Source organism: Mustela nivalis, assembly GCF_964662115.1.
Source record: "Mustela nivalis genome assembly, contig: HAP1_SCAFFOLD_2714, whole genome shotgun sequence".
In the NCBI taxonomy this organism is placed as follows: domain Eukaryota; kingdom Metazoa; phylum Chordata; class Mammalia; order Carnivora; family Mustelidae; genus Mustela; species Mustela nivalis.
Window position 1 is genome coordinate 23,142 of NW_028133951.1, and position 12,662 is coordinate 35,803.

The following is a 12,662-nucleotide window of genomic DNA, read 5'->3' on the forward strand; positions in this document are numbered from 1 at the left end:
CTTTGAAACTTGAAGTCAACTACAAGGAAAAAAAAAATACTTGGAAAGACCACAAATACATGGAGGTTAAAGTACATCCTACTAAAGAATGAATAGCTTAACCAGGAAATTCAAGAATAAATTTTAAAAAGTACATTGAAGGAAAGAAAAAGAAAAACATGGTAGTCCAAACTTTGTGGTGCATTAAAAGCTGTCTAAAGAGAGAAGTACATAGCAATATAGGCCTACCTCAAGAGGTAAGAAAAGCTCAAATACACAATCTAACCTTACACCTGAAGGAACTAGTAAAGGAAGAGCAAATAAAGCCTAAATCAGCAGAAAAAGTGAAATAATAAAGATTAGCTCAGAAATAAATCATATAGAAACAACAACAACAACAACAGAAAACACACAAACACAAACAAACAAACATAACATTAGAACAGATCAATGAAACTGGGAGCTGGTTCTTTGAAAGAAGAATAATAAAACTAATAAACCTCTAGCCAGAGTTATCAAAAAGAAAAGAAAAAGGACCCAAATAGGTAAAAATCAAGAATGAAAGAGGAGAGACCACAACCAACTGTTTATCTAAACAGTTTTAAGAGAACATTATGAAAACTTATATGCCAAAATTTGGACAATTTGGAAGAAATGGATAAATTCCTAGAAACATACAAACCAACAAAACTGACACAAGAGGAAATAGAAAATTTTAGCAGACCCATAACTAGCAGATAAATTAAATCAATAATCAAACTCTTCCAACAAAGAAAGTCCTGGGCAAGATTGCTTCCCAGGGCATTTCCACCAAACACTGAAAGAAGAGTTAATACCTAGTCTTCTTAAACTGTTCTAAAAAATAAAAATGGTTACTGCCTATGTTCTCCTCTAGGATTCTGATGGATTCCTCTCTCACGTTGAGGTCTTTTATCCATTTTGAGTTTATCTTTGTGTATGGTGTAAGAGAATGGTCGAGTTTTATTCTTCTACATATAGCTGTCCAGTTTTCCCAGCACCATTTATTTAAGAGACTGTCTTTTTTCCACTGTATATTTTTTCCTGTTTTGTCGAAAATTATTTTTTTATTTTTTAATATATTTTTTAATTTATTTGACAGAGAGAGATCACAAGTAGGCAGAGAGGCAAGCAGAGAGAGAGAGAGGAGGAAGCAGGCTCCCTGCTGAGCAGAGAGCCCTATGTGGGACTCAATCCCAGGACCCTGAGATCATGACCTGAGCCGAAGGCAGCAGCTTAACCCACTGAGCCACCCAGGTGCCCTGTCGAAGATTAATTGACCATAGAGTTGAGGGTCCATATCTGGGCTCTCTACTCTGTTCCACTGGTCTATGTGTCTGTTTTTATGCCAGTACCATGCTGTCTTGGAAATCACAGCTTTGTAATAAAGCTTGAAATCAGGTAACGTGATGCCCCCAGTTTTATTTTTTGTTTTCAACATTTCCTTAATGATTCGGGGTCTCTTCTGAATCCATACAAATTTTAGGATTATTTGCTCTAGCTCTTTGAAGAATACCAGTGGAATTTTGATCAGAATGGCATTAAAAGTATAGATTGCTCTAGGCAGTATATACATTTTAACAATGTTTATTCTTCCGATCCAAAAGCATGGAATGGTCTTCCATCTTTTTGTGTCTTCTTCAATTTCTTTCAAGTACAGATCCTTTACCTCTTCTATATCAGCCACAGCAACTGCTTTCAAGATACGTCTCCAAAGGCAAAGGAAACAAAAGCGAAAATAAACTTTTGGGACTTCATCAAAATTAAAAGCTTCTGCACAGCAAAAGAAACAGTAAAAAAAACAAAGAGGCAACCCACGGAATGGGAGAAGATATTTGCAAATAACAGTACAGACAAAAGGTTGATATCCAGGATCTATAAAGAATTCCTCAAACTGAACAGACAGAAAACAGACAATCATATAAAAAATGGGCAGAAGATATGAATAGACACTTCTCCAATCAAGACATACAAATGGCTATCAGATACATGAAAAAGTGTTCATCATCACTAGCCTTCAGGGAGATTCAAATTAAAACCACATTGAGATATCACGTTATACCAGTTAGAATGGCCAAAATTAACAAGACAGGAAACAACGTGTGTTGGAGGGGATGTGGAGAAAGGGGAACCCTCTTCCATTGTTGGTGGGAATGCAAGTTAGTGCAGCCTCTTTGGAGAACAGTGTAGATATTCCTCAAAAAATAAAAAATAGAACTTCCCTATGACCCTGCCATTGCACTCGTGGGTATTTACCCCAAAGATACAGATATAGTGAAAAGAAGGGCCATCTGTACCCCAATGTTTATAGCAGCAATGGCCATGGTTGCCAAACTATGGAAAGAACCAAGATGCCCTTCAATGGACGAATGGATAAGGAAGATGTGGCACATATACATTACGGAGTATTGTGCCTCCATCAGAAAGGACGAATACCCAACTTTTGTAGCAACATGGACGGGACTGGAAGAGATTATGCTGAGTGAAATGAGTCAAGCAGAGAGAGTCAATTATCATATGGTTTCACTTATTTGTGGAGCATAACAAATAGCATGGAAAACATGGGGAGTTAGAGAGAAGAAGGGAGTTGGGGTAAATTGGAAGGGGAGGTGAATAATCATAGACTACAGACTCTGAAAAACAATCTGAGGGGTTTCAAGTGGTAGGGGCGTGAGAGGTTGGGGGAACCAGGTGGTGGGTATTATAGAGGGCATGGATTGCATGGAGCACTGGGTGTGGTGCAAAAATAATGAACACTGTTATGCTGAAAATAAATAAATTAATAAAAAAAAATAGAAATGGGAGGAAAATTTCCAAACTCATTTTACAAGGCCAGTATGACCTTAATCACAAAACCACAAAAAGACTCCCATAAAAGGAGAATTACAAGGCAATATCCCTTATGAATACCGATAAAAAACTTCTCAACAAGGTACTACCAAGGGGCGCTTGGGTGGCTCAGTTGGTTAAGTGCCTGCCTTCAGTTCAGGTCATGATCTCAGGGTTCTGGGATCAAGCCCCACATCAGGCTTTCTGCACAACAGGGAGCCTTCATCTCCCTCTGTTTGCTCCTCTGCCTGCGTGTTCTCTCTCTCTCTCTCATCAAAAAATACATAAAATCTTAAAGAATTTATACTACCAAAACAAATACAACATATTTTCTTGATAAAAACCCTCAACACAGTAGGGATAGAAGGAACATACCTCAACAGCATGAAGGCCATATATGAATGCCCCATAGCTAATATCAACCTCAAAAGGGAAAATTGAGAGCTTTTCCTCTACAGTCAAGAATAACACAGGGACATCCACTGACATCACTGTTATTTAACCTATTACTGGATGTCCTCACCTCAGTAATCAGACAATGAAAAGAAATAAAAGACACCCAAATTGGCAAGGAAAAGGCCAAATTTTCACTATTTGCCAATGCCTTGATAATCTATGTATAAAACATGAAAAACTCTACCAAAATTTTCTAGGACTGTTATATGAAATCAACAAAGTCACAGGATACAAAACAATGTTGAAATTCTGTACACAAATAATGAAGCAGCAGAGATAGGGAGATCAAGGGATTGATCCCATTTACAATTGTACCAAAAGCCATTAAATACCTAAGAATACACCTAACTAGAGAGGTAAAAGATCTGTATTCTGAAAACACTTTTGAAATAAATTGAAGAAGACAGAAAGAAATGGAAAAACCTTCCATGCCCATGCACTGGAAGAACAAATATTGTTAAAATATCTATACTACCCAAAACAATCTACAAATTTAATACCATCCTTATCAAAATACCACCAGCATTTTTCACAAAACTAGAACAACCTACAATCTGTATGGAATCAGTAAAGACCCCAAATACTCAAAGGAACTTGGGGAAAGAAAAAGAGAAAAAAAAAAAAAAGTCCAGAGGCATCACAATTCTGACTTCAAGCTATATTATAAAGATGTAGTCATTAAGACATTATAATACTGGCACAAAAACAGACACATAGGTCAATGGAACAGAATAGAAAACGCAGAAATGGACTCACTCTATATGGCCAACTAATTGCTGACAAAGCAGGAAAGAATATCCAATGGAAAAAATTGTCTTTAACAAATGGTGTTGGGAAAACTGGACAGACACATGCAAAAGAGTGAAACTGGAAAAGTTTCTTAGACCATGAACAAAAATAAATTTAAAATGAATGAAAGACCAAAATATGAAACAAGAAGCCATCAAAATTCTAGAAGAGAAAAGAAGCAACAACTTCTTTTACTTTGGCCATAGCAACTTCTTACTAGACACATTTCTAGAGGCAAGGGAAACAAACAAACAAACAAACAAACAAAAAAAACTATTGGGACTTCAGGATAAAATGCTTCTGCACAGTGAAGGAAACAATCAACATAACCAAAAATCAACCTATGGAGTAGAATATATTTGTCAGTGACATATCTGATAAAAGGTTAGTATCTGATATCTATAAAGAACTTATGAAATTCAGGGCACCTGGGTGGCTCAGTTGTTAAGCCTCTGCCTTTGGCTCCAGTCATGATCCCAGGGTCCTGGGATGGAGCCCTGATTCAGGCCCCTGGCTTTGCAGGAAGCCTGCTTCTCCCTCTCTCACTGCCCCTGCTTGTGTTCCCTCTTTCACGGTGTCTGTCTCTGTCAAATAAATAAATAAAATCTTTTTTAAAAAGGAATTTATTAAATTCGACACCCACAAAATACATAATTCATTTAAGAAATAGGCAGAAGACATGAATGGACATTTTTCCAAAGAATACATCCAGATGGCCAGCAAACATATGAAAAGATGCTCAACATCACTCATCATCGTGGAAATACAAATCAAAACCTCAGTGGGATATCAACACACAGATGTCAAGATCGTAAAATTAACAACACAGTAAATAGATGTTGATGAGAATGCAGATAAAGGGGGACACTTGGGTTTCATTAAACGTGGGATTGTATCTCCAGACAGCTGTTTTCTTCTGAAGCTCAGCCAGGCCCACACAGAAGCAACCATGTCTGAAGGACCTGCAGTTGGCATTGATCTCATCATCACCTACTCTTGAGTGGCTGTCTTCCAGTATGGGAAAGTGGAAATATTGCCAATGATCAGGGAAATGGAACCACCCCAATTTATGTTGCCTTCACCAGCACCAAACGATTGATCAGTGATGCTCCAAAGAATGAAATTGTGATGAACCCCACCAACATAATTTTTGATGCCAAACTCCTGATTGGACATAGATTTGATGATGCTATTCTCTAGTCTGATATGAAGCATTGTCCCTTCATGGTGGTGAATGATGTTGGCAGGCCCCAGGTTCAACTAGAATACAAGAGAGAGAAAAAAGCTTCTATGCAGAGGAGGTGTCCTCTATAATTTTGACAAAAATGAAGGAAATCGCAGAGGCTTACATTGGGAAGATGGTTACCAATGCAGTTGTCAGACAGTACCTGCATACTTCAATGACTCTCAGCATCAGGCTAAAAAATATGCTGTAACTATTGTTGGTCTCAATATATTTTGAATCATCAATGAGCCAACTGGTGCTGCTATTGCTAATGGCTTAGATGGAAAGGTTGGAGCTGAAAGGACTGTGCTTATCTTTGACTTAGGAGGTGGCACTTTTGATGTGTTAATCCTTACTAAAAGATACTATCTTTGAGGTTAAGTCCACAGCTGGAGACACCTACTTATGTGGAGAACTTGACAACCAAATGACCAACCATTTTATTACAAAGTTTAAAAGCAAACATAAGAAGGACATCAGTGAAAACAAGAAGGCAGTTCATTGTCTCGCTACTGCTTGTGAACATACAAGTCCCCCAGCATGCAGACCAGCATTGAGATTGATTCTCTATACAAATGAATTGACTTCTATACCTCTATTACTTGCGCCTGGTTTGAAAAATTAAATACTGACTTATTCCGTGTCACCCTGGACCCTATAAAGAAAGCCATTTAGGATGTCAAGCTAGATAAGTCTCAGATCCATGATATTGTCCTAGAGGGTAGTTCTACCCATATCCCCAAGATTCAGAAACTTCTATAAGATGTCTTCAATGGAAAATAACTGAATAAGGGCATCAAGCCTGATGGGGCTGTTGCTTATGGTGCAGCTGTCCAGGCAGCCATCCTTTCTGGAGGCACATATAAAAATGTTCAAGATTTGCTTCTGTTGGATGTCTCTCCACCTTCTCTTGGCATTGAAACTGCTGGAGGAGTCATGACTATTCTCATCAATCATAATACTGCCATTCCTACAAGACACAAACCTTCACTACCTACTCCAACAATAAGCCTGGTATGCTTATTCAGGTGTATGAAGGTGAGCATGCCATGACCAAGGATAACAAACTATTCAGCAAGTTTGAGCTGGCAGGCATACCTCCTGCCCTTCATGGTTTCCTCAGATTGAAGTCACTTTTGCTATTGATGCTAATGGTATCTTCGATGTCTTTGCTATAGATAAGAGCACTGGAAAAGAGAACAAGATTACCATCACTAATGATAAGGGTTGCTTGAACAAGGAAGACATTGAGCTCATTCATGGTCCAGGAAGCTGAGAAGTACAAAGCTGATGAAGAGAAACAGTGAGACAAGTTGCCTTCCAAGAATTCACTTGAGTCTTATGCATTGGACATGAAAGCAGCTGTTAAAGATGAAAAACTTCTGGGCAAGATCAATGATGAGGACAAACAGAAGATTCTTGACAAGCGCAATGAAATCATCAACTGACTTGGTAAGTAGCAGACTGCAGAGAAGAAGAATTTGAACACCAGAGTCTGCAACCCCATTATCACCAAGCTGTACCAGAGTGCAGGGGGCATGCCAGGAAGAATGCATGGAGGCTTCCCAAGTGTTGAAGCTCTTCTTTCTGGGGTTGCCTCCTCTGGGCCCACCATCAAAGAGGTTGATTAAGCCAATCTGAGAATAGGTCTAACATTGTTCCATACAAAATATTTGAAGTACCCAAATTTGTAAAAATTCCATGGCAGTTTTAACATTGAAGCAAACAAACAGGGCATTCTTGATACTTGAATATGGAACATGTGCACAGGGAAAGAAAATAAACATTACATTTTGTAAGCATGATATTGTTAAGTGGAAAATGCGATGTCTTGAATAAAGCTGTATTTAAAATTGGGGAAAAAAAGAAAAGGGAGCCCTCTTACACTGTTGGTGGGAATGCAACCTGGTGCAGCCACTCTACAAAACAATATGGAGGTTCCTCAAAATTGAAAAATAGTACTACCCTGTGACCTGGCAATTGCACTACTAGGTACCTACAAAAATGGTACAAAAATACTGATTCAAAGAGGCCCATGCACCCTGATGTATTTATAAGCATTATCAACAATAGATGTATTATATAAAGAGGCTAAATGTCCATTGAATGAGTAATAGATAAAGAAGGTGTGGTATATATAGAAAGAATGGAATATTAGTCAACCATCAAGAGTAAAATGTTGCCATTTGCAAGGATATGAATGTAGTTAGAGTGCATTAGGCTAAGCAAAATAAGTTAGAGGAAGACAAATACCATATGAAGTTATTCATATGTGCAATTTTGGAAATGAAGCCAATGGACACTTGGGATGTGAAAAAAGAGGGGGAAAGTGATATTTTTAACTATAGAGAACAAACAGAGTTGTTGGAGGGGATGTGTATGGCAGTCACACTAAATTGGTGATGCATATTACTTGTGTGATGAATACTGGGAGTTATACATAAGTGATAAATCACCAAATTCTATTCTTTTTTTTTAAAGATTTTATTTATTTATTTGACACAGAGAGAGAGAACACAAGCAGGGGGAGCAGGAGAGGGAGAAGCAGGCACCCCGCTGAGCAGGCAGCACTATGTGGGGCTCATTCCCAGGACCCTGGGATCATGACCTGAGCTGAAGGCAGATGCTTAATGACTGAGCCACCCAGGCACCCCCCCAAACTCTATTCTTTTTTTTTAAGGTTTTATTTATTTATTAGACAGATTACAAATAGGCAGAGAGGCTGGCAGAGAGAGAGAGGAGGAAGCAGGCTCCCCACTGAGCAGAGGGCTCCATGTGGGACTCGATCCCAGGACGCTGGGATAATGACCTGAGCTGAAGGCAGAGGCTTTAACCCACTGAGCCACACAGGCGTCCCCAAATTCTATTCTTAAAACCAATATTACACTATGTTAACTAACTAAAATTTAAATAAAAACAAAAAAAAGATAATGTTGAAATTATATAGCCTTTAAATATATTTGAGATTTTAAAATATTTTTGTTTAATAATAATAATATGCATTTTTTAAAACATAATTAAAGGATAAAAAATGTCAGCAATGTTGCTACTCCATTTCAACCATAATTATTTTTGAGGCACATAGCCTCTGTTTCTTCTAAGTGTGTGCATGTGCATGTAATGTTCATTTTTTTTTTTTTTTCAAAAAAACCGAGGTCATACTTCACAATAGTAGAATATTTTCACTTAATTATTTGTCATGGACATTTTCCACATCATTAAATGTTCTTCTTCAACATCATATTTAATGATTGCTTAGTGAGGTTTTTATTCATATGGATGTATAATTTTTAATGAGTATTATTAGGTATTTAGTTTGTTGCTATTCTTTACAAATAAAACTTCAAAGTATTCTTCACAATGGCGTATATCTGAAGCTAATGCAGTAATATTGTGTCAATTACACTCAAATTTTAAAGATTTTTCTAAAAAAATGAAGGAACATAAAATGAATAACACTGAAGTAGCAGATTTAAAAATATTCTTTTTTTTAAAGATTCTATTTATTTATTTGACAGACAGAGATCAAAAGTATGCAGAGAAGAAGGCAGAGAGAGAGGAGAAAGCAGGCTCCCCACTGAGCAGAGAGCTCAATGTGGGGCTCGATTCCAGGACCCTGGGATCATGACCTGAGCTGAAGGCAGAGGCTTTAACCCACTGAGCCACACAGACACCCTTAAAAAAATATTATTGAAATAAGACCTTGATGCCCATACATTATTTCCTTAGTATAAACATCTCTATTACGACTAAGGGCACACAAAATCTATAACTTTTGATGAATATTGCCACATTACACTGGAATTTTAAAAATAATATGTAAAAAAAAAAAAGAAAGATTACTAACTTAGTTTCCACAAATCATGGATGAAAATGCCCATTTTCTTATACTTTTCCAAGAATATTATTATTTCTTAAAATGCTTTGTTAATTAAATGAGTTTCAAAAAAATATTTAGGTGCTGCATCTTTCCTCGGGCAGTGGGGCACATTCACTGCCTCCCAGGCTCTACTTCTTAGACCTCTGCTCGGTCTCTTAATGTGAAGAGTGGGAAGGTGTGGTGGATCCATCAGTTTGCCAAGAGGTTGCTGTTGATGGGAAGAAGTGCCTAATAAGATAAAAGAGCTAGTTTGGTTTTAAAAATATAACTTCTTTGGGACAAGCTCTGCCAATTTTTTCCCTTATATTTATTTACTGTTTAATTTTCTTTGTTGTCCTTTCCTGACTTTTGTCCACTTTTTTTAGCCTGTTCATCATTATTTTACTGATGTTTAAGAACTGTTTCTACATTAAGTCACCTTAATCTGGGGAATATTCTACATGCAATTTTCCTTTTGTTATTTTGTTTTCAGTTTTGGATGGATGTTGTTCTATTTTGTTATTACCATTTCTGGCCAGCCTGTGTGGCTCAGTCGCTGAAGTATCTGTCTTCAGCTCAAGTCATGATCTCGGGGTTCTGGGATTGAGCACCACATTATTGAACTCCCTTTTCAGTGAGGATCCTGCTTGTCCCTCAGCCTCTCCCCCATTCATGTTTTCCATCTCTCTCTCTCTCAAATAAATGAATAAAATCTTTAAAAAATAATAGTTATTATTACTATTTCATATATTTGAGTTTCTTCATCTACATATTCTCTAAATTGTTTTTTTTTATTTGATTTTTTTTATATAATTTTTTATTTTTTATACACATATATTTTTATCCCCAGGGGTACAGGTCTGTGAATCACCAGGTTTACACACTTCACAGCACTCACCAAAGCACATACCCTCCCCAGTGTCCATAATCCCACCCCCTTGTCCCCAACCCCCTCCCCCCAGCAACCCTCAGTTTGTTTTGTGAGATTAAGAGTCACTTATGGTTTGTCTCCCTCCCAATCCCATCTTGTTTCATTGATTCTTCTCCTACCCACTTAAGCCCCCATGTTGCATCACCACTTCCTCATATCAGGGAGATCATATGATAGTTGTCTTTCGCTGCTTGACTTATTTCGCTAAGCATGATACGCTCTAGTTCCATCCATGTTGTTGCAAATGTCAAGATTTCATTTCTTTTGATGGCTGCATAGTATTCCATTGTGCCGCAGCAGCATCTTCCTAGGAACAACGCCAAAGGCAAGGGAAGCAAGGGCAAAAATGAACTATTGGGATTTCATCAAGATCAAAAGCTTTTGCACAGCAAAGGAAGCAGTTAACAAAATCAAAAGACAACTGACAGAATGGGAGAAGATATTTGCAAACGACATATCAGATAAAGGACTAGTGTCCAGAATCTATAAAGAACTTAGCAAACTCAACACCCAAAGAACAAATAATCCAATCAAGAAATGGGCAGAGGACATGAACAGACATTTCTTCAAAGAAGACATCCAGATGGCCAACAGACACATGAAAAAGTGCTCTAAATTGTTTTTAAATTATTAGTCATACCCAGGCAGCATAGAAGGGCTATTGTGTTACTTAACATATTGGATTTTTATTTGTATTTTTTGCCACCCTTTATGCATATACTTTATTGTGATGTTATTTTTAAGGGATTATCTCCAAATAAATGGAATGTCCAAAACCTAACTATAACAGCATGATTTTCTGTTAGAAGTCATCTGTAATTCTGTCAAGCATTTCCCTATAAAGCAAGGGCTCAATCAGATGCATAGCATGGAAATAAGAAAACTACAGAGCTGATAAGTAGATTTCTATTGCCCTTTGCTGTGGTTTCCTGAAAGCCTTATATCAAATTCATGGCTGGAGCTAAGCCACATGCTGTGTCCCTTGTCAGACATTCTTTTCCAAAAATGATATCTAATAACTTTATGAATGTGTGTGCCAAAGAATAATCACAAGCCTTTGAGGGCTTTTCTGCCAAGACTTTCAGTACTGAGTGTCTCACTTTCAGATTATAAATCTGCCCCTATAACCTGCACTTTGGAGGGTTCAGCTGAACTGAGAAGCAATGAGAAGGATTGGTGTATTGTTTCCTCTCCCTGTGCAGTAATGGGATATAAGCACTATCCACAGGCCTTTGAATCCTAACTAGCTTGGAACACAACAGAAATAACACCTTTAAGACTATATAGGTGTATCCATTCGTGGATCCTATGTACAATCATTACTTGTGTACTTATAATAGAACTCCTGCTGCCATATGGCTTTAAAATGTCAAACTATGTTTAAATAAAGCACACTCAAGAATTTTTAAGTTGAAAGGAATCACCTCATTCAACTATCATAGGAGGAAACAGGCTCAGAGATCTGAAGTGACTTGCCTGAGGTGACCTTGTGAGTTAGTAAGCCTTCAATAATCATGTAGAAGTCAGTTGGTATGGAGCGCTGAGGATAAGTCACAGTAGTGTGATTTTAGGGGCACCCTCCCCTAACCCTTTTCTGTTATATAACGCATGAAGTTCTGTTAGTATATTCCTCTAAGATGAGGAATATTTCAAGGTATATCAGCTAAAATATTATACAGGACAACTGAGATTAAAATCTTATATGGAATGAGAAATGATCCAGAAAGGGGCAGGAAATAAATCAGGGAGAATTTTTATGTACTTGATAATACTGCAGAGTACCAGATTGACGAATAAAGGATTCCTAAATAAAATATCTCAAAAGGGGCATCTGGGTAGCTCAGTTGGTTAAGTGTCCAACTCCTGATTTTGGCTCAGGTCATGATCTCAGGGTCGTGGAATCGAGCCCCGTGCTCAGATGGGAATCTGCTTCAGATTTCCTCCTTCTCCCTATACCCCTCCCTCCACACACACAACACCCTCTCTCTCAAGTAAATAAATCTTTTAAAATAAAAGAAAACAAACAAACAAACAGAAAACACCTTAGAAAAGTTTAAACACTGGAGTGAAGCAAAACATCTGTCCATCTTTTTATGAGGAGTCAGTGGTGGAAAGAGCAACTATGGATTCCAGTTTTATTTTATACACATTTACTCTGTGACAGGTATAATTACACAGTTGGAGTGGTATTCAGTTAACAGAGTAACAGTTATTTCATAGGAGCTGCATCAGAAACAACTGAAGATGAAACACTTCCATCCCCAAATAGTAGTAATTTGTGGTGTGCACCAAAAAGATTCTTGCTTTAAATTTTCATTCCAATTTGCAACCCTCGAACTGTACCAGGCAAAGGTAGTGGCTATCGAAAACCACCAGGACACAGCTAGTTAAAGACACATTCAGTAGTGTTAACTAAAAAAAAAAGACACTGTACAGTTTAAAAACTGTATACAGTTTAAAAACTTATATAGCCTTAATTTCAATATTTTTTCTTTAAAAGTAGTGATTGAGTACAAGGGGTTAAATCCTTTATAGACCAACTTATTTATCATCATCTTCTTCTTCATCTTCCTCCT

General features: G+C 37.5%; 1 pseudogene across 1 annotated transcript; it reads left to right on the forward strand.

Moving 5' to 3' along the window:
- Positions 1–5,020: 5,020 nt before the first annotated feature.
- On the forward strand, positions 5,021–6,927 carry LOC309858524 (heat shock cognate 71 kDa protein pseudogene; annotated as a pseudogene). Its single transcript has one exon. The product of its transcript is annotated as a heat shock cognate 71 kDa protein pseudogene (transcript).
- Positions 6,928–12,662: the final 5,735 nt, after the last annotated feature.